Genomic DNA, 20,221 nt, shown 5'->3' with positions numbered 1-20,221 from the left:
AATCTATTGTGTAACTGCACTTGAAGTGCTGTGTACAGTTCTGGTTGCCAGGCCTCCGAAATTAGTGTTTTGGAGCTTGGACAGGTTCAGAAAAGGCATCTGGAAGGATGAAGGGGCTTGAGCAACACTCCTAAGAAGACAGAATACACCACTGGGGAGTAAGGGGAGATGTGACAGAGGTATGCAAAATTAGGCAAGGCATCGAGAAAGGGGACAGAGAGAAGCTTTCCTCTCTCACAACACAAGAACCCATCTTATGAGATCATCTTATGAAGCTGAATGGCAAAGGAGACTCAGGGGAGACTTTTCGTTGTAAGTTACAATAACGATTACGAAAATCGTAAGTGACACAAAGATGCCTTAGTGAAATCACAATCCTACCACAATATTCAACAGGATCCATTGCACTTGAAGAGGAAGGAGAGCCAGTGTGGTATAGTGGTTAAGAGTGGTAGTCTTGTAATCTGGGGAACTGGGTTCGCTTCCCCACTCCTCCACATGCAGCTGCTGGGTGACCTTGGGCCAGTCACACTTCTCTGAAGTCTCTCAGCCCCACTCACCTCACAGAGTGTTTGTTGTGGGGGAGGAAGGGAAAGGAGAATGTGAGCCGCTTTGAGACTCCTGAAGGGGAGTGAAAGGCGAGATATCAAATCCAAACTCTTCTTCTTCTTCTTGTCCCCCAAATGCCACCACACTCCTAGGGAGCGGGGACTGCGGAAGCCCCCAAGTCCTGGCATCCTGCCAGCACCGCTGGTCAGTGCCCCACCTTTCAGTTTCTGTACTTTCAAGACTACAGCTTTGGAGACCCCCCCCCCCCGCAACTCCAAGTTGGGCAAAGGTTGTGGAGCTGCTCTGATGGAGGAGGAGGAGGAGGAGAGGTGGCCTAGGTGGAGTCTTGGCCAGGAGGTGTCTATTTGGGGCATTACTAAGAGGCAATTAAGTGACAAGGCAGAAACCCAAGGAATGCTATTTATAGCCCTTGTTCTGTGGCTGCTCCTATTAGATAAACAGCTTCTTGGGTATGGTTGGTGCTCAGAGCCCTTTCACCTGGGCAGGTAACACGTCCCACTTCAAGGCAGGCAAATGAGCCCAAATGGGCACTGCCTGACGTCAATCTGGATTTATCAGAAAGCGATACAGCCGAGATAAACACATGCTTGCTCCCGGCGCAAAGGCAAGCCGACACCCGGGGTCGTGCCCCAGAGCTTTGTACCCCACACAAGTCTTGTTTTCCTTCCATCGTTAACAGGGCACATATTTGCAACAGCAACGTCTGGACTCATACACAGCCTTCTTTCGTTCTCTTTTCCCAGGACTACAGAAATGTAAACAGATAGGATTGTGACGCTGCCGAGATGCAGGCAACGGGCACCATTATTTTCATGCTTCACCCAACTACATTCACACCGTTGAACAACCTCAGGAGGGGAGAGAGAGGGAGAGAGACGTAAGCCCATGGAACCACGTTTCACCCACCCACAACATTCTCACAGAACATGTACAGAGATAGGCAGTCTCTCTGTCTCCCTTTCAGCCTCTCTCTCATGCAGAGACGCACACTTCAAGGGCCAAGTGGTGGGTTCTGGGGCTCAGATTGTTCTCCTCAAGCTTTCCATGGGGCAACTTTCCTAGGCGCCTCGCAGGATGACAAAGCGCAGTAACATTGGATCTGCACTCAGCAGCAAAGTCTCTCCCTGGAACCTGCTCATGCTCACAAGTCCAGTTGTGAGCAGATACGGAAGCATCACTTGCACGGTGATCGTGGAAGGCGAACACGGAGGCCACAGGAGGTCTTGCAGACCAGAGGAGCATCAGAGCTGCAGTGAGGACCAGACTGGTCTGAGATGGAAGGCCAGATGTCCTCAACCTCCCGAAGCCAGGGAGGCCAAAGTGGGTCACCCAAAATTCATTGCTGGATTTTTCTGTCCATTGCATCAGCACAACTCAGGACCGCCTTTCCTCTGTCATTTTCATTTAGCTTCTAGAATATGTCCTTTTTCTGTAATATTTGCCACCTTGGACAGTTTGAATTTTAAACCCTTAGCAACCCTTTTGCTAGATATTTCTTGCAAAGTAAACTTGCATGGGGTGGAGGGGGGAGCACTTTTCCCGAGCAGTGTGTTACAAAATAATGATGATGATGATTTTTATTGTTTTATAAGTAACATTTACAGTTGTTAGGATTATCATAAATCTAAATGTCATCTCAAAACTCTCCCACCAAACTACTCCTCCCCCTTTGGCCCTGGTACAGCCTTAGTACGTTAAAGGATGTTTAAAAGTTCTCAAAATTCAACAGACTTGTTAAAAAGATTATCAAGGTTATCAGTGCTTTTTTTCTGGGAAAATGGGTGCTGGTACTCAGCGTGAAGTTGTTCCAGTAAGTGCCACACTTTTTAGCAACAACAAGAAGAGGAGGTGCCAGCGCTGCATACCCTTGAGAACCCCCTGAAAAAAAGCACTGAGAGTTGTCAAAATTGATCAAAAGTATAAAAAAATACTGGGGAGGCATTATGAAGTATTGCATGCATTCCACATTACACCATATTGGGGTGTGGGGTGATACCACCCTGGGTGTTTAGCTGTGCTTCCTGCGTCACAGAGGGGTTGCCTACATGACTCCTTCCTTGGGATTCCTTCCAATCTATGATTCCATGCTGCTGGACAGCAGAACGGACTCCCCTGGAATATGCTGGACTCTCCTTCCCTGGAGGTTTTTAAGCAGCGGTTGGCTGGCCATTCAGCAGGGATGCTTCAGCTGAGATTTGTGGGCTGCACTGGATGACCCTTGGGGTCCCTTCCAAATCATCTCCCCTCCCTCTCTCCCACTTTCTCTCCTCTGCAGTCTTGCCATTGCCCTTTTTGCCTTTCCCTCATTCAATCCCTCCCTTACCTGCTCTAGGGAGGAGCCGGCCTGGCTCACAGCTTCCCCCCTGCAAATATTTGCCCAAGGTCCTTTGTCAAAGTCGCTATTTACACTGGGCGGGCTGAGCACCACACTTGGAGCATACCTGCCCTCCCTCCTTACCAGTGCCCTTTCCGTGCCAGCGGGTCAAATCCCCCCCATGCCCAACTGACCCACCACTTCCCAGGGTGTTTCCTCCACGAGACACCTCCTGCTGTACGCCTCTCCCTGAAGGTGACACATCCCTGCCCTTATCAGAAGAATTTTGAGGGATGGTGTGGCCAGCCACCTCCTCCTCCTCTTCCTCTTCCTCCACATCCTCCTCCTCCCCGCTAGAAATCTCTCTCTGGAGCTTGGAGCTTCAATCCAGCTTTGGTGCTGATCGGAGGAAGGTGCGCTCCTTGACCTCTGCCTGGAAAACCCTCTGGCACCTGCCCTCCCCTTTGCCAGCGGCCCCTGGTGCCTCAACCCATGAGACCCAATGACTGGAGAATGGGGGTGAGCCTCTTCGCTCTCTGCCTCTGGACGGGGCTGGTCATGGCCTCCTCCACAGAGGGTAAGTATTTGGGAGCACGGGAGTCTTCTGGATGCGGTGGGTGTGGCGGGGTGGGGACTCTGCCGCTTGGGCAACCAGCTGCGTGGTGGGTGCATTTGGGGAAGGGGTGGAGTCACAGGAGAGTTGCCAGCCCCCTTGCCAGGGCTCAACGCACGCCAAGGCTCCTGGCAGCCCAAGCCCAGAAGCTGTCGCTCATCCACGAAATACCTAAATTAATTTTTTTTAAAGAGACTTTCCCGGAGCATGTGCAGAGTCCCATTCCCTCCTCACAGTCAGACAGTCAGACAAGGAACGTCAGGGGAGCCAGATTGCTCTTGGATCAGACCAAAGTTCTCTCTAGTTCAGCATCCCATTCACCACAGTGGCTGACTATATGCCCCAGTGAGAAGCCCACAAGCCAGGGTGGCTGCCCTCTCCTGATGATTTTCTCCCCACTGATGATGAATGTCCTAGCGGCAGACTGCCTCTCATCCTCATACACGACCATTGTGACTATTAGCTATGGAAAGCCATGATTTTGTCCAACCTCTTCCAACAGCTTGTGGGAAGGAGTCCCATGGTTTAACTATGTGCTGTGTCAAGAAGGGCTTCCTTTTCTTTCTCTGGCTCCTCAGCTTCGTTTGATGGCCCCGTCTGGGTCCCAGGCAGCTTTCTGCCAATGGGTTTATGGAGCATTTCCCCTGATTTGTTTGCAAGGAGATTAGAAGGTGTTGGCTTTCTAATGATTATAAAACAAGTGATATCACCCCACTCTTTCCAGGGCAGTTCCCTGCCACTTACTTTTTCCTTCTTCTAAAAAATAAATACTTGTTTATTTAGTTTTCAAAAGTTTACCATCAACAATATGTTTATCAGTTGACGTCCCACCCACGCTCCATGATGTTCAATGTTTATCCTTTAATGCTGCACATTTTAACTTATAACCACTCCATCCCAAATTATTAGCCTTAATGTATTTCCGCTGTTGCTCATATTTCAAATCCTGCCCATGTTTCCATGCAATTTATAATAGTTCTTTAGATATTCTACAAAAGGTTTCCAATCCTGAAAGAATGTTTTGTCACATTTGTTCCCTGCCACTTTCCTTCTTGCAAACATTCCCATCTGCTGGGGAAGAGGGTTTTCTGCACAGGAGCTGTCAATGAACTGTAAATAGGCAAACTAGATTTGCTGGTGCACGGCTGAGGGATCGTCTGCACTTCCGCTTTCCCCACCACTCCCACCCCCCCACCCCCCGGGAAAACTTGCTCTTTACTGCTCAGTTGGAACAAACGTCCATTGGGTTTTCCTCAGATTGAAGTTTGTGCCGATTCAGCAGTAAGGAGAAGGAAATGGAAAACTGCTCAGACTCGTTCCTAGAAAACATGAAACAAGCAGAAAACCTCTCGGACCCCTGCTTTGTAGGCATGGGGCAAGTGTGGGCAAGCCCTGAATTCTGCCTGAATGTGTGTGTGGTGGGGGGAGGTCCCTGTCAGCCAAATTTGTGGGGGTGGCTGAAAACTAAGGCTCTCCCTACCTGAGTCCATCCAGCCACAGCCACTGTCCTTCCCTTCTACAAATGCCAGTTTCCACCTGGTGGGCCTTCAAGTCCTGGAGTAACCACAGGAAAGAACAAGAACTTTATTTGTTTATTTAAAGGTGGTTTCAGGTGATAAAAGACACGGGGGACTCACATTGCACCGTCCATGCCCCCCTCCCCCCGCCTTTATAGGCAACTGGCAGGACCCAGATTGGGTGTTGTCACAAGTCACACCTAGTTTTATCCTCCACATATCTGACATTGAAGCAGAAAGAATGGCTGCAGGAGGCTGAAGGCTCAGGACCTCTCAGCTGGTGGCGGCAGAGGCGGTCAGGAAGCCGGGCTAGGGCCTGGGAGAGACCAGAATTCAAATCCTCACTCAGCTTTGTAGTCCACTGGGCGATCTCAGGCCAGCCATGTTCCCTCACAGCCTAACCTACGTCAGTGTCTGTCTGTAAGGCCAAAAGGAGAGGAGGGAGGTGTGGAGTCATCACCTTGAGCTCCAATTTCATTGTTCCGCACGGGACAATGACAATAAAGATATAGTTAGAGAAAAGACAGGCTGTAAAGGCAATAATAACATGGAAATTTGCTGCTGCCCACCCAACCCTCGCCTGCTCGCTCGTTTGCTGCTGCCCACCGGCTCCCTCTCCTCCCTGTCCCCCTTGTACCTTCATCTGGGGCCTCCTCCTCCTCCTCTATCTTGGAAGAAGCTGTGCCCGCCTCACAGCCTCCTCCACCAGTGCCACAAATATGCCGCGAGTGGCGATGTGTAGGTCAAGTAAGTTTTCCTTCGGTTTTTTGGTCCCGTTCTCTGGTGTGGCCAGAGCACGGGAGCCAACACAAGACATCTGGTTTTGGATTGGAAGCCAGTGAGGCTCCTGTCAGCCTGGGATGCCCCGCTTAACACGGGACAGTTGCACGGTATGAATTTGGGTTTTCCATGGATTGCTGTCTGTTCTGATTTAGATCTAAAGAGTGGGTTTTCTCTGCGAAAGGAGTGGGGCCTGTGCTTGTTCTTAAAGAGGTCTTTAATTATTGGATTTGTATCTGGCACTTCCTCTGGAAAGAGACCAGGGTGGCAAGAGACAGAGATCAAGCAGAGCGAGAGCTCCAGGAGCCACTTGGGTCTGGAGGCACGTTCTCAGAAACAGGCAGACAAGGCCATCAATTTCCACATTTGGTCTCCACAGGATACCAGAACACCAGAGTGTTCAGTTTTCCCCTGACACACTTTAAACAGTAGCTGTAAAGTGTCCATAGCTTCTTTTAGCTTGGCAATTGGAATAACTGAATTTTAGGATTGGAAGAGATCTAGGAGGCCATCTAGTGAAACCCTACAGTGGGCGACCTGCCAGTCATGAGTCCTGCAGCTGTCTCTTGTCCCTGACAAGTGGGCAGCCCATTCTTTGCCTGACATCCCTCCAGTGACTGGGAGCCCACCATCACCACCTGAGGCACTCAATATTCCCCTGCCAAGCAGCTCATGCCATTGGGAAGCTCCTGCTCTTGCTCAGTCAGAATCTGCCATTTCCCTGCTGATTCCACCCACGGGTACTAGCCCTGCCCTTCTGGAATGGCAGAAAACACGAGTCTGCGCCATCTTTTCCATGGCACCCCTGTAAGCATTACGAGACTGCTGTCACCACAAGTCTCTTTCACCTTCCCTTTGCCAGGGGCCAACCTAACCAGTTCTTTCAGTCAATCCCTGTAGAATCATAAATTCATAGGTTTGGAAGGGATCCTGAGAGTCATCCAGTCCACCCCCTGCGATGCAGGAATCTTTTGCCCAACATGGGGCTTGAACCCAGAACCTTGAGATGAAGAGTCTCATGCTCTACGGTCTTTGTTTCCATTCTGGTCACCTTCAACTTTGTCCTTCTTAAAAGGTGGCACCCAGAACCAGACACAGCCTGATAAGCATAGAATAGAGTGGATCTATTGCTTCTTGCAGTCTGGACTTGTTCTGATATTGTGTGCGCCTGCTTATGTCGCCTTTGATTGTGTTAGCTTTTTACGCAGCTGCTTCACATTGCTGGCTTAGAGTTAGCTTCTGAGAAACCAATGAGACACCTAGATCCCTTTCCCCTGTTCTGCCACCAAGCCAGGTCCACCCTCCATCCCATACTTGTGTCCTTGATTCAGAAGCGTGGAGGCAGAGCCAAGCCATCTTGGCTAGTAGCCTTTGATAACCCTCTTCTTCATGAATTTGCCCTGTCCTCTTTGAAAGCCATCCAAGTTGGTGGCCATCCCAGCCTCCTGTGGGAGGGAGTTCCACAGTTTAACTCCGTGCTGTGTAAAAAAACATTATTTTTTTAATCTGTCCTAAATCTTCCAACATTCAGCTTCTTTGCATGTCCACAGGTTCAAGCGTTAAGAGAGGTGGAGAAAAACTTTCCTCTATCCAATTTCTCCATGCCACGCATGATTCGTACAAACTTCTATCATGTTGCCTCTTACTCACCTTTTCTAAACTAAAAAGTCCCTTTCTTCATTCCTTCCCTTTTATTGTTTCAGTTGCCTTTGTCTGAACCTTTTCCAAATCTACCATATCATATTTGAGGTGATAAGAACTGTACACAGTAGTCCAAAAGGGGTCAAATAATAAAAGAATTGGAGAATTGGATGGGACCCCGGGACTGGTGTAGTCCAACCTTCTACAAGGCAGGAATCACAACGAAAGCATCCATGACAGATGGCCACCCAACCTCTGCTTAAAAGCCTCTGAAGAAAGGGAGCCCATTCCACAGCTGAAAAGCTCTTACCAACAGACAGTTCTTCCTAATGTTTGATTGGAATCTCCTTTGTTATAACTTTAATCCATTGATTTGGGTCCTCCTCTCTGCAGCAGAAAACGAGCTTTAGGTATTTGAAGATGGCTACCATATCTGCTCCCAATCTCCTCTCTTCCAGACTAAACATACACAACTCGTCTCCTCCTTCTGTAGGGAGTAGCAGGAAGTCATAGTGCCACTGTATTCTGCTCTGGTCAGACCTCACCTGGAGTACTGTGTCCAGTTCTGGGCACCACAGTTCAAGAAGGACACTGACAAACTGGAACGTGTCCAGAGGAGGGCAACCAAAATGGTCAAAGGCCTGGAAACGATGCCTCATGAGGAACGGCTAAGGGAGCTGGGCATGTTTAGCCTGGAGAAGAGGAGGTTAAGGGGTGATATGATAGCCATGTTCAAATATATAAAAGGTTGTCACATAGAGGAGGAAGAAAGGTTGTTTTCTGCTGCTCCAGAGAAGCGGACACGGAGCAATGGATCCAAACTACAAGAAAGAAGATTCCACCTAAACATTAGGAAGAACTTCCTGACAGTAAGAGCTGTTTGACAGTGGAATTTGCTGCCAAGGAGTGTGGTGGAGTCTCCTTCTTTGGAGGTCTTTAAGCAGAGGCTTGACAACCATATGTCAGGAGTGCTCTGATGGTGTTTCCTGCTTGGCAGGGGGTTGGACTCGGTGGCCCTTGTGGTCTCTTCCAACTCTAGGATTCTATGATTCTATGAATCATTCTATGGGCTGTGCCTTCCAATGGCTGCTTGGAGTGTCCTGGGGTCTGCTTCTGTTGTTCTTGGGTCTTCCCCTCTTGTTTATTGGAGCTTATTTTGAAATTGCTGGGATAAGTTACCAAGGCCGGAATCTTATGGTTTGAGTACTTCCTATTCCTTCTTCCCAGCATGTCATCTCTAGGCTGCAAATCCCTTTCTCTACTGTCATCTCCACGGAAGGTAGCAAGGGCATCAGCATACTCAACCACGGTCAGTAGCCTTGGATCTGATGGGGTTAGATTAAGAATGGAAAAAGACTCCTACAAATCCATCTCCTCCTGTCTCTTTCTCCTCTGGGGGATGACAATAATCGTTCTGTGCGCTGTAGCTTTCACAGCTACCTTCGTGTCTTCTGAGGTTGGCAACTGCTGTCCTAGCTCCTCTGGCCCAGAATCAGTGTCCAAGGTGAGAGCATGGAAGCGATTTTGCAACTCTAAGACCAAGTGCGATTTGTGACTGTCCTACTTCTGTGCGTCACATTCCTGCAGGGGTTAGACTCTTGCAATGGACAATATTTTCCCACTTGGGGACACTGCATCCCTCTTGGTGCTCAATCTCAGCCAACTCAGATCTATCAAGTAACTCTGCATGTTGTTACGGCTAAAATCTGGGTGCGGGGCTACTCTGCCACCCAGCTCGTCGGACTAAGTGTCCGCGGGTCCCTGCGGAAGAAAATGAGCTCAGCCGGGCACAGGAGCAAACTACAGAAGGTCCAAGTTTTTTGCGCAACAGGTTCAAGACGAGATTGAACAGCGAGAAAGGGGTGACATGAACTTTTGAGATTCCCTCCATGTCCCAGAATACAGTGCAAAATACATCCCAGTTACATCATGAATACATTAAAGAGAGGTTGGGTTACACAGATGACATCATGAATACATTAAGAAGAGGTTGGTTATACAGGATTAACATATGGAGGAGGGAGGGGGAATATGCAGAGTTGGAGATATGCGCAGATAAGCACATCCTGATGAGAAGACAATGGTCCATGTACCGGCATTTCCTGGAGGAAAGGCTTGGCAGAGTGATTTGACAGGATTAGGGTCTTGACACCTTGCTTGAGGGATTATGGAGGACAGGGGAGGTGTGAGGGAGTCCTAGAGAAATTGAGCAAATTGGCACATTGATTTTCTATGGATTTTATAGATTTTTGTCCCTTAATAAATGGATATATTGTAGCGAGGAAGGTGAAGAAGACATGCCCCCCCCCTCCGTAACAATGTTGTCGCTTGAGGTGTGGTTGGGCGGGCCTCTAGTTGCTGCAACTTCTCTTCCAGCAAGACAACCAGCTTGCACTTGCTACAAGTGTACTGTTGCTTGTTCTCTGGCAGAATGGCAAACGTGGCACAGGTGTAACAGGTCACTGCAGCAGCTCCCTCGCCCTCCATGTCTCTGGTCCTGTGTACATCAAGAGACAGAACTCTGGGCCTCCCCCTTAAACTCCCCTGCTAAATGCCCTTGCAAACACCCCTGTTTGAGAGGTCTGGTCCCAAGCTCTGGTCCCAAGGTCCTAGGATCTGCACTGGGCTAACTTTGACTGCTGCTGGTCGCTAACTCCTACCTCAGCCTCCCTCCCTCGAGGCATAGTACACAAGAAGAGACCTCAAATGAGCCCACAGAGACATCTAGTTCTTCCACCAGTGAGCAGCCATCCACAAATAAGATGTCTTCTCAATCAACATTTTCTGTCCCTTCCTGTAAGCTAACTACAGAGACTCCAAACACAACTGTTGAGACTGTGGGAAATTGCAGTTAAATATAACAAGCAGGTCTGGGCTACCTAATATTTAATACGACCACGGAATTGTATCCTTAGACTTGTTTGGGTCATGCCCCATTACCTCTGGAGAAGGAGGATATGAAACTTCTTTCTTCACTCCGTCTACTATGTGAGCTCAGGAACAAATGGAGGTCTGCCCTGGTGCTCCAGGCTCACACTGCGTCCTTAGAAACATTTTTCTACATAGTGTAACTCAAGATGTTCTACCTGTATTTACTTGTTCCTCCTTGGCTGAAGGCGTGAAGATGACCTTTGAAGTATTTCTAGGAAAGCTGTTTTAAACTTACTGTGGTCTATTTATTGCAAAAGGGGTAGAAACGGCATAGTGCTATTGTAGCACCCTGCTTGTGGTTAACGCTTAGCTGGAATGAAATATTCAACGCAGCAATAGAGAAATTAAAATAGTAATTTATTTGTCAGACAAATAAATATGAGGCACAGTGGTATATGGTTACCAAGCTCTGGCCTGGCCTCTTGCCATTCTGGCCAGCACTTATATTTCCTTAATCCAGCCCCCTTGCTCCTCCTGTGGCTGCCTCTGTCCAATCAGCCTGGTTGAAATTCCTATTGGCTGTTTGCTAGAGCCAATCACAAAAGATACACCCATTTCCTTCTTGCCCTTTTATGGAAATCAAAAAGCTATATATTCTTCTATCTATAAATGACAAATAAGTAGTAATATATCTTACATGTGTCTCAACAAGGAATCTTAATTACCAGCTCACCTCTTGCCCTCCTTGCCCTATTGCCTTCCAAAACAGATAATTAATCTTGAATTTTTATCTTATGCATGTCAAGGATTGAGTTCACATCAACATTGAGAGATCTCCTTCATTTGAAGGTTTCTAAACAAAAGGCCTGACAACCATATATCAGGAGTGCTCGATTGGCGTCTTCTGTCTGGCAAGGGGGGGCTGGTGCCTGATGGCCCCTGTGATCTCTTCCAACTATATGAAATAAGAATCTAGCATTTCTTGAATCCTTTGCATAATTATATTTAAACTAATATATTTAATACATAAACAACCTTTTAAAAGGAAAAGATTTCCCAAAAATGCTCTCTTTCTTTCTGCCAGCTCTTCTTCTCTTGTTTCTCAGCCTCAAAAATAGAAAGAAAGAAAACCTATTTTCTCCAGCCAAGTCAGTTGTCTTTTTCACTGCTCTTGACCTTCTTAACCTTAGGAAGAAGATATGGCTCATTTTACTATTTATCCACCCTTAATTTGTAGGGTCAGTGTAACCTTGGCTGTCAGCCTGTAATTCCGTTTTTACGACTTTGAGAATTGTTTTCTGCTATAAATCAGGGGGGCCCCTTGTCTAGGAGTAAAAATATCTTGCCAAGGTTTTTAGGCATGGTCTTCTAAGACTGGTCTTTTAAGATACAGGCCCTGATTAAACATATAAGCTTTAATAAAAATGCAGGCTTATGATTAGATGCCTCACTATAAGCAAACTAAATGAGATACTGAAGTGGTATAAAAGCCTGTATTCTGCTGCATGATTCTATGTTTTAAAATATGCTGGGGGCTATCTCTTACTGGGGAGTGTGTTGAAGCCTGCGCGTCGGATATACTGATTTAGGCAATTCATTTATTAATTAATCCACAAAGAGAAGTAATTGATGGAAATATTTTTCATCCACAGAGACAACTTCTATATCTACAACTTCAGAGACAACCACACCCAGCCTATCCACAAGGACTGTCACCCCCACGGAACACCTGAAGCAGACTACTCCACAAGGGACCTCATCTGAGTACACAGTTATGCCTAGTTCTTCCACCACTGAACAACCATCCACAACAGAGGTGTCTTCACAGAAGACATTCTCTGCCTCCTCCAGTGAGCATAGTACTGAAACTCCAGCAACAACTAGTGAGACTACAACACCTACTCCCTCCACGATCCCTTCTACACCCAGTCCCGAGCCTTCAGAGAGAACAGCACCCAGAGTATCCTCAAGCAGAAACACACCCACTGAGCACCTGAAGCAGACATCTTCTGCTAATGCAACTACAACACCTTCTGCTAATGCAACTACAACACCTTCTGCTAATGCAACTACAACACCTTCTGCTAATGCAACTACAACACCTTCTGCTAATGCAACTGCAACACCTTCTGCTAATGCAACTGCAACACCTTCTGCTAATGCAACTGCAACACCTTCTGCTAATGCAACTGCAACACCTTCTGCTAATGCAACTGCAACACCTTCTGCTAATGCAACTGCAACACCTTCTGCTAATGCAACTACAAGACCTTCTGCTAATGCAACTGCAACACCTTCTGCTAATGCAACTGCAACACCTTCTGCTAATGCAACTACAACACCTTCTGCTAATGCAACTACAACACCTTCTGCTAATGCAACTGCAACACCTTCTGCTAGTGCAACTTCAACACCTTCTGCTAATGCAACTGCAACACCTTCTGCTAATGCAACTTCAACACCTTCTGCTAATGCAACTTCAACACCTTCTGCTAATGCAACTTCAACACCTTCTGCTAATGCAACTGCAACACCTTCTGCTAATGCAACTACAACACCTTCTGCTAATGCAACTGCAACACCTTCTGCTAATGCAACTACAACACCTTCTGCTAATGCAACTTCAACACCTTCTGCTAATGCAACTACAACACCTTCTGCTAGTGCAACTGCAACACCTTCTGCTAATGCAACTGCAACACCTTCTGCTAATGCAACAGCAACACCTTCTGCTAATGCAACTTCAACACCTTCTGCTAATGCAACTACAACACCTTCTGCTAATGCAACTGCAACACCTTCTGCTAATGCAACTTCAACACCTTCTGCTAATGCAACTACAACACCTTCTGCTAATGCAACTGCAACACCTTCTGCTACTGCAACTGCAACACCTTCTGCTAATGCAACTTCAACACCTTCTGCTAGTGCAACTGCAACACCTTCAGCTAGTGCAACTACAACACCTTCTGCTAGTGAAACTAAAACACCTTCTGCTACTGCAACTGCAACACCTTCTGCTAATGCAACTTCAACACCTTCTGCTAATGCAACTGCAACACCTTCTGCTACTGCAACTGCAACACCTTCTGCTAATACAACTGCAACACCTTCTGCTAATGCAACTGCAACACCTTCTGCTAGTGCAACTGCAACACCTTCTGCTAATGCAACTGCAACACCTTCTGCTAATGCAACTGCAACACCTTCTGCTAATGCAACTGCAACACCTTCTGCTAGTGCAACTGCAACACCTTCTGCTAATGCAACTGCAACACCTTCTGCTAGTGCAACTGCAACACCTTCTGCTAGTGCAACTGCAACACCTTCTGCTAGTGCAACTGCAACACCTTCTGCTAGTGCAACTGCAACACCTTCTGCTAATGCAACTGCAACACCTTCTGCTAGTGCAACTGCAACACCTTCTGCTAATGCAACTTCAACACCTTCTGCTACTGCAACTGCAACACCTTCTGCTAATGCAACTGCAACACCTTCTGCTAATGCAACTGCAACACCTTCTGCTACTGCAACTGCAACACCTTCTGCTAATACAACTGCAACACCTTCTGCTAATGCAACTGCAACACCTTCTGCTAATGCAACTGCAACACCTTCTGCTAATGCAACTTCAACACCTTCTGCTAATGCAACTTCAACACCTTCTGCTAATGCAACTGCAACACCATCTGCTAATGCAACTACAACACCTTCTGCTAATGCAACTACAACACCTTCTGCTAATGCAACTTCAACACCTTCTGTTTATACTACTACGAAAATATCCACCGCTTCTGAAACTACAACCACAATTAGTGAGACTACAATACCTACTCCTTCCCTGCCCCCTTCTACATCCAGTCCTGAGTCTTCTGAAAAAACTTCACCCTTCTTATCTTCAAACACCCACCAACCTACTGAGCACTTGAAGGAGACTACTCCACAAGGAACCTCATCTGAGTACACAGTGATGTCTAGTTCTTCCACCTATGAGCAACCATCCACAAAACAGCTGGTTTCTAAGTCAACATTCTCTGTCTCCTCCAGTGAGTTGACCTCTGAAATTACACGCACTACAAGTGAGAGTACAACACCTACTCCATCCATGACAACTTTTACTTCACGTTCTGAGGCTTCTGAGACAACTGCACCTACCCTGTCTTCAAGCACAAACACACCAACTGAGCATGTGGAGCAGACTACACCCCAAGGAACCTCATCTGAGTACACAGTGATGTCTAGTTCTTCCACCACTGAGCAACCATCCACAAAACAGCTGGTTTCTCAGTCAACATTGTCTGTCTCCTCCAGTGAGTTGACCTCTGAAACTACTAGCACTACAAGTGAGAGTACAATGCCTACTCATTCCATGACAACTTTTACTTCTCGTTCTGAGGCTTCTGAGACAACTGCACCTACCCTGTCTTCAAGCACAAACACACCCACTGTGCACTTGAAGGAGACAACACCCCAAGGGACCTCATCTGAGTACACAGTGATGTCTAGTTCTTCCACCACTGAGCAACCATCCACAAAACAGCTGGTTTCTCAGTCAACATTGTCTGTCTCCTCCAGTGAGCATAGTACTGAAACTACAGTTACTAGTGAGACTACAACACCTACTCCATCCATGACAACTTTTACTTCTCGTTCTGAGGCTTCTGAGACAACTGCACCTACCCTGTCTTCAAGCACAAACACACCCACTGAGCACGTGGAGCAGACTACTCCACAAGGAACCTCATCTGAGTACACAGTGATGTCTAGTTCTTCCACCTCTGAGCAACCATCCACAAAACAGCTGGTTTCTCAGACAACATTGTCTATCTCCTCCAGTGAGCATAGTAATGAAACTACAGTTACTAGTGAGACTACAACACCTACTCCATCCATGACAACTTTTACTTCTCGTTCTGAGGCTTCTGAGACAACTGCACCTACCCTGTCTTCAAGCACAAACACACCCACTGAGCATGTGGAGCAGACTACACCCCACGGAACCTCATCTGAGTACACAGTGATGTCTAGTTCTTCCACCACTGAGCAACCATCCACAAAACACCTGTCTTCTCAGTCAAAATTGTCTGTCTCCTCCAGTGAGTTGACCTCTGAAACTACTAGCACTACAAGTGAGAGTACAATGCCTACTCATTCCATGACAACTTTTACTTCTCGTTCTGAGGCTTCTGAGACAACTGCACCTACCCTGTCTTCAAGCACAAACACACCCACTGAATACTTGAAGGAGACAACACCCCAAGGGACCTCATCTGAGTACACAGTGATGTCTAGTTCTTCCACCACTGAGCAACCATCCACAAAACAGCTGGTTTCTCAGTCAACATTGTCTGTCTCTTCCAGTGAGCATAGTACTGAAACTACAGTTACTAGTGAGACTACAACACCTACTCCATCCATGACAACTTTTACTTCTCGTTCTGAGGCTTCTGAGACAACTGCACCTACCCTGTCTTCAAGCACAAACACACCCACTGAGCATGTGGAGCAGACGACTCCACAAGGAACCTCATCTGAGTACACAGTGATGTCTAGTTCTTCCACCACTGAGCAACCATCCACAAAACAGCTGGTTTCTCAGTCAACATTGTCTGTCTCCTCCAGTGAGCATAGTACTGAAACTACAGTTACTAGTGAGACTACAACACCTACTCCATCCATGACAACTTTTACATCTCGTTCTGTGGCTTCTGAGACAACTGCACCTACCCTGTCTTCAAGCACAAACACACCCACTGAGCACGTGGAGCAGACTACTCCACAAGGAACCTCATCTGAGTACACAGTGATGTCTAGTTCTTCCACCTATGAGCAACCATCCACAAAACAGCGGACTTCTCAGTCAACATTGTCTATCTCCTCCAGTGAGTTGACCTCTGAAACTACTAGCACTACAAGTGAGAGTACAATGCCTACTCATTCCATGACAACTTTTACTTCACGTTCTGAGGCTTCTGAGACAACTGCACCTACCCTGTCTTCAAGCACAAACACACCAACTGAGCATGTGGAGCAGACTACTCCACAAGGAACCTCATCTGAGTACACAGTGATGTCTAGTTCTTCCACCTCTGAGCAACCATCCACAAAACAGCTGGTTTCTCAGACAACATTGTCTATCTCCTCCAGTGAGCATAGTAATGAAACTACAGTTACTAGTGAGACTACAACACCTACTCCATCCATGACAACTTTTACTTCTCGTTCTGAGGCTTCTGAGACAACTGCACCTACCCTGTCTTCAAGCACAAACACACCCACTGAGCATGTGGAGCAGACTACACCCCACGGAACCTCATCTGAGTACACAGTGATGTCTAGTTCTTCCACCACTGAGCAACCATCCACAAAACACCTGTCTTCTCAGTCAACATTGTCTGTCTCCTCCAGTGAGTTGACCTCTGAAACTACTAGCACTACAAGTGAGAGTACAATGCCTACTCATTCCATGACAACTTTTACTTCTCGTTCTGAGGCTTCTGAGACAACTGCACCTACCCTGTCTTCAAGCACAAACACACCCACTGAATACTTGAAGGAGACAACACCCCAAGGGACCTCATCTGAGTACACAGTGATGTCTAGTTCTTCCACCACTGAGCAACCATCCACAAAACAGCTGGTTTCTCAGTCAACATTGTCTGTCTCCTCCAGTGAGCATAGTACTGAAACTACAGTTACTAGTGAGACTACAACACCTACTCCATCCATGACAACTTTTACTTCTCGTTCTGAGGCTTCTGAGACAACTGCACCTACCCTGTCTTCAAGCACAAACACACCCACTGAGCACGTGGAGCAGACTACTCCACAAGGAACCTCATCTGAGTACACAGTGATGTCTAGTTCTTCCACCTATGAGCAACCATCCACAAAACAGCTGACTTCTCAGTCAACATTGTCTATCTCCTCCAGTGAGTTGACCTCTGAAACTACTAGCACTACAAGTGAGAGTACAATGCCTACTCATTCCATGACAACTTTTACTTCACGTTCTGAGGCTTCTGAGACAACTGCACCTACCCTGTCTTCAAGCACAAACACACCAACTGAGCATGTGGAGCAGACTACTCCACAAGGAACCTCATCTGAGTACACAGTGATGTCTAGTTCTTCCACCACTGAGCAACCATCCACAAAACAGCTGGTTTCTCAGTCAACATTGTCTGTCTCCTCCAGTGAGCATAGTACTGAAACTACAGTTACTAGTGAGACTACAACACCTACTCCATCCATGACAACTTTTACTTCACGTTCTGAGGCTTCTGAGACAACTGCACCTACCCTGTCTTCAAGCACAAACACACCAACTGAGCATGTGGAGCAGACTACTCCACAAGGAACCTCATCTGAGTACACAGTGATGTCTAGTTCTTCCACCTATGAGCAACCATCCACAAAACAGCTGACTTCTCAGTCAACATTGTCTATCTCCTCCAGTGAGTTGACCTCTGAAACTACTAGCACTACAAGTGGGAGTACAATGCCTACTCATTCCATGACAACTTTTACTTCTCGTTCTGAGGCTTCTGAGACAACTGCACCTACCCTGTCTTCAAGCACAAACACACCCACTGAGCACGTGAAGGAGACAACACCCCAAGGGACCTCATCTGAGTACACAGTGATGTCTAGTTCTTCCACCACTGAGCAACCATCCACAAAACAGCTGGTTTCTCAGTCAACATTGTCTGTCTCCTCCAGTGAGCATAGTACTGAAACTACAGTTACTAGTGAGACTACAACACCTACTCCATCCATGACAACTTTTACTTCTCGTTCTGAGGCTTCTGAGACAACTGCACCTACCCTGTCTTCAAGCACAAACACACCCACTGAGCATGTGGAGCAGACTACTCCACAAGGAACCTCATCTGAGTACACAGTGATGTCTAGTTCTTCCACCACTGAGCAACCATCCACAAAACAGCTGTCTTCCCAGTCAACATTGTCTGTCACCTCCAGTGAGTTGACCTCTGAAACTACTAGCACTACAAGTGAGAGTACAATGCCTACTTCTTCCATGACTCCGTTAACTTCTGGTTCTGAGCCTTCTGAGACAACTGCACCTACCCTGTCTTCAAGCACAAACACACCCACTGAGCACGTGGAGCAGACTACTCCACAAGGAACCTCATCTGAGTACACAGTGATGTCTAGTTCTTCCACCACTGAGCAACCATCCACAAAACAGCTGTCTTCCCAGTCAACATTGTCTGTCACCTCCAGTGAGTTGACCTCTGAAACTACTAGCACTACAAGTGAGAGTACAATGCCTACTTCTTCCATGACTCCGTTAACTTCTGGTTCTGAGCCTTCTGAGACAACTGCACCTACCCTGTCTTCAAGCACAAACACACCCACTGAGCACGTGGAGCAGACTACTCCACAAGGAACCTCATCTGAGTACACAGTGATGTCTAGTTCTTCCACCACTGAGCAACCATCCACAAAACAGCTGGTTTCTCAGTCAACATTGTCTGTCTCCTCCAGTGAGCATAGTACTGAAACTACAGTTACTAGTGAGACTACAACACCTACTCCATCCATGACAACTTTTGCATCTCGTTCTGTGGCTTCTGAGACAACTGCACCTACCCTGTCTTCAAGCACAAACACACCCACTGAGCACGTGGAGCAGACTACTCCACAAGGAACCTCATCTGAGTACACAGTGATGTCTAGTTCTTCCACCACTGAGCAACCATCCACAAAACAGCTGGTTTCTCAGTCAACATTGTCTGTCTCCTCCAGTGAGTTGACCTCTGAAATTACACGCACTACTAGTGAGAGTACAACACCTACTCCTTCCATGAAAACTTTTACCTCTCGTTCTGAGGCTTCTGAGACAACTGCACCTACCCATTCTTCAAGCACAAACACACCCACTGAGCATGTGGAGCAGACTACTCCACAAGGAACCTCATCTGAGTACACAGTGATGTCTAGTTCTTCCACCACTGAGCAACCATCCACAAAACAGCTGTCTTCCCAGTCAACATTGTCTGTCACCTCCAGTGAGTTGACCTCTGAAACTACTAGCACTACAAGTGAGAGTACAATGCCTACTTCTTCCATGACTCCGTTAACTTCTGGTTCTGAGCCTTCTGAGACAACTGCACCTACCCTGTCTTCAAGCACAAACACACCCACTGAGCACGTGGAGCAGACTACTCCACAAGGAACCTCATCTGAGTACACAGTGATGTCTAGTTCTTCCACCTCTGAGCAACCATCCACAAAACAGCTGTCTTCCCAGGCAACATTGTCTGTCTCCTCCAGTGAGTTGACCTCTGAAACTACTAGCACTACAAGTGAGAGTACAATGCCTACTCATTCCATGACAACTTTTACTTCACGTTCTGAGGCTTCTAAGACAACTGCACATACCCTGCCTTCAAGCACAAACACACCAACTGAGCATGTGGAGCAGACTACACCCCAAGGAACCTCATCTGAGTACACAGTGATGTCTAGTTTTTCCACCTATGAGCAACCATCCACAAAACAGCTGGTTTCTCAGTCAACATTGTCTGTCTCCTCCAGTGAGTTGACCTCTGAAATTACACGCACTACTAGTGAGAGTACAACACCTACTTCATCCATGACAACTTTTACCTCTCGTTCTGAGGCTTCTGAGACAACTGAACCTACCCTGTCTTCAAGCACAAACACACCCGCTGAGCACGTGGAGCAGACTACTCCACAAAGAACCTCATCTGAGTACACAGTGATGTCTAGTTCTTCCACCACTGAGCAACCATCCACAAAACACCTGTCTTCTCAGTCAACATTGTCTGTCTCCTCCAGTGAGTTGACCTCTGAAACTACTAGCACTACAAGTGAGACTACAACACCTACTCCATCCATGACAACTTTTACTTCTCGTTCTGAGGC

The 20,221-nt window shown here is 47.1% G+C and overlaps 1 protein-coding gene and 1 long non-coding RNA gene across 2 annotated transcripts in view; one reads left to right on the top strand and one right to left on the bottom strand.

Annotated features, from left to right (window-relative positions):
• Positions 1–20,221, top strand: part of LOC307201678 (mucin-17-like) — a gene marked incomplete at its 3' end in the record, with an annotated part of 53,683 nt that overhangs the window by 20,562 nt on the left and 12,900 nt on the right. The gene's annotated exons all lie outside the window — the stretch shown is intronic.
• LOC307202379 lies at positions 12,286–16,714 on the bottom strand. Its single transcript, XR_013832868.1, has 3 exons — positions 16,619–16,714; positions 15,546–15,571; positions 12,286–12,299 (listed from the first exon to the last, which is right to left on the bottom strand). It is a non-coding gene; the product is annotated as an uncharacterized lncRNA (long non-coding RNA).

The sequence above is a fragment of the Podarcis cretensis genome (genome assembly GCF_951804945.1).
Source record: "Podarcis cretensis genome assembly, chromosome: 13".
In the NCBI taxonomy this organism is placed as follows: Eukaryota; Metazoa; Chordata; class Lepidosauria; order Squamata; family Lacertidae; genus Podarcis; species Podarcis cretensis.
The sequence above is the reverse complement of the archived record's forward strand: the minus strand, read 5'-3'. Positions and strand labels throughout refer to the sequence as shown.